Source organism: Sus scrofa, chromosome 10, assembly GCF_054392235.1.
Source record: "Sus scrofa isolate SSC_HxYL_T2T_F1_AM1 chromosome 10, Sscrofa_HxYL_maternal_Yorkshire_Landrace_v2.0, whole genome shotgun sequence".
NCBI lineage: Eukaryota > Metazoa > Chordata > Mammalia > Artiodactyla > Suidae > Sus > Sus scrofa.
In genome coordinates this window covers 33,412,474-33,414,995 of record NC_139392.1, presented here as the reverse complement: position 1 = coordinate 33,414,995, position 2,522 = coordinate 33,412,474, and the positions used below count along the sequence as shown (strand labels likewise).

At 50.0% G+C, this 2,522-nt stretch overlaps 1 pseudogene; it reads right to left on the bottom strand.

Annotated features, from left to right (window-relative positions):
* Window positions 1-859: 859 nt before the first annotated feature.
* LOC146398938 (mitochondrial import inner membrane translocase subunit Tim29 pseudogene) lies at window positions 860-1,642 on the bottom strand (annotated as a pseudogene).
* Window positions 1,643-2,522: the final 880 nt, after the last annotated feature.

Below are 2,522 nucleotides of genomic sequence, written 5' to 3'. Positions count from 1 at the left end.
TATGGCAATGCCAGATCATTAACCCACTGTGCCACATGGGAACTTCCAAAGCAGGTTGTTTTGAGGGTTCCTGTTGTGGCTCAATGGGTTAAGAATCTAACTGGTATCCATGATGATGAGAGTTCAATCCCTGGCTTCACTCAGTGGGTTAAAGGATCTGGCATTGCAGCAAGCTGCAGTAGAGATCACAAGATGCTGCTTGGATCCTGCATTGCTGTGGCTGCAGCAATCCCTAGACTGTGAGACTTCCATCTGTCATGGGTGTAGCCCTAAAAAATAGGGGTGGGGGAGGTTGTTTTTGCAAAATGTTTTGTCATAAAATCCAAATAATCATACCAATATTAACTTCCTGGGTTGGGAATGATTACATAAGTTATGATTTGGGGGAGGCTGGGTGAAGATACACAGGATGCCTATTTTTCCAGTCTCCTCTGAAACCATAATTATTTTAAAATTACTTTTTAAAAAACATGCTAGTCATGGAAACAGGGGATAAACATTTCAGTTCAAATTTTAAAATGAAAATCTAAAAGTTCTTAGGAGAGCTTGGGAGTCACCTAACAATTGTGATACTTTAGTAGGGGGGGGAGGGGGAAATAAGCCCAGTGCAAAGGCTTATTTCCATCTAAGGCTCCTCCCTACTTCCGGCAGTGATAAGTGTTACAAGGCATGTTGCTCTGCTCTTCCCAACTCTGAGACCAAGGAGGCTCTGAATTAGCATCAACTCAAAAGGAGCAGGCGAGAGAGAGGCCCTCAATTTTTGAAAACCCACGGAGAGATCACCGTACACAATTTATTTCCATCGCTCTACATTTGAGGCTGATTCTCACCAACCACACAATCCTGGGTTGGCAGGGTTTCATCTAGCGACTTCCAGGGGCGCCAGTGGGTTGGCTTGGCTCAGGGCGAGCTGGTCCTTCTTCTGCTTCTGCAGGACCTGCTCCTCCCACAGTGCCTGCTCCACCTGATCCACGGTGAGTGCTACAGGCCTGTACTTCTCATGGAAGAGCCGCTCCTTGGCCTCTGAGTGCAGCTGGTGGGGCCCGACAACACGCAGATGTGCTGGCAGGTGCAGGAACTCGTCATCCTTGATGTCACAGTCGTGCATCCGGATCCCCAGCACCCACCAGTGGCCCAGGAAGCCCACATCCAAGATCAGGTCAGGGAAGTCCGCCCAGTGGGGATGCAGGGAGCAGCAGCGGGTCTGGTAGGGCTGAACTGGGCGTCAAAGGGTGCCTCGTACACCAGTGAGCAGAGGCCCATGTTCACGTGGCACAGGCAGCCGCGACCCCGCAGCCAGAGCAGCCGCCGCACAAATGCTTTGGAGTCCCAGCTGCGTGTGGCAAGCGCCAGCAGCAGGAGAGGCCCTGGCGCAGCCGCAGTGCCTCCTCAAAAGTTGCCCCGCTTGGCGCTAGGTCGCCGCAGGCTGCCGCACCGCCCAGCAGCCCCACGTACAGGGCTTCCTGCCTGGGCCATGCTCCTGCGCTGCCGCTGCCTCGTCCCTTCAGGCCTCTGCATAGTCTTGGAGCAGCACACAGGTCCTGGCTCCCAACAGTGCCCACACGCCAGGCTTTCTGGCCTCAGCGTCACCCGCCTCCCCAGGGTTTTGGGACAAAAACCTCTTCAGTGCAGCCGCCGCCATCCTCTTCCAGCTTGGAGTCCTGCTCAAATACTCTTATCCTAGGAACCAGAGTCCTGAGGTGCTGATTGCTGTCTTTCTTTTTGCTTTTTAGGCCATACCTGGAGCATATGGAAGTTCCCAGGCCAAGGGCTGAATCACAGCCGCAGCTGCCAGCCCACACCACGGCCAGGGCATGGCCATGGTTCTGAGCCACCGACCCTATAGCTTGTGGCAACGCTAGATTGTTAATGCAGTGAGCGAGTCCAGGGATTGAACCCACATCCTCACAGACACTATGTCAGGTTCTTAACTCTCTAAGCCACAGCAGGAACTCCTCTCAATTGCTTTCACTCCAATTCTTCAAATTCTACATATGCTTTAGAGCTTAGTAGCCATGGCTTGGAGAAAAGAGAATTCTTTTCTTATTTCTGCCAATTTCTGCTGTACAGCACAGTGACCCAGCCATATATATATATACACACACATTCTTATTCTCATATTACCTTCTATCATGTTCTATCTCAAGAGACTGGATATAGATCCCTGTGCTGTACACCAGGACCTCATTGCTCTCATTGCTTATCCATTCTAAATGTATTTATCCAGAATTATTTCCAATATGTTTCTGGGAAAGGGAACATTCCACCTCACACCAGTCAGAATGGCCATCATTAATAAGTTCACAAGTAACAAATGCTAGAGATGGTGTGGAGAAAAGGGAACCCTCTTACACTGCTGTGGGAATATAAATTGATACAACCTCTATGGAAAACAGTATGGCAGTACCTCAGAAAACTAAATATAGAACTACCATAGGACCCAGCAATCCCACTCTTCAGCACATATCCAGAAAAAACGTTCCTTGAAAAACACACATGCAACTGTATGTTCACTGCAGCAC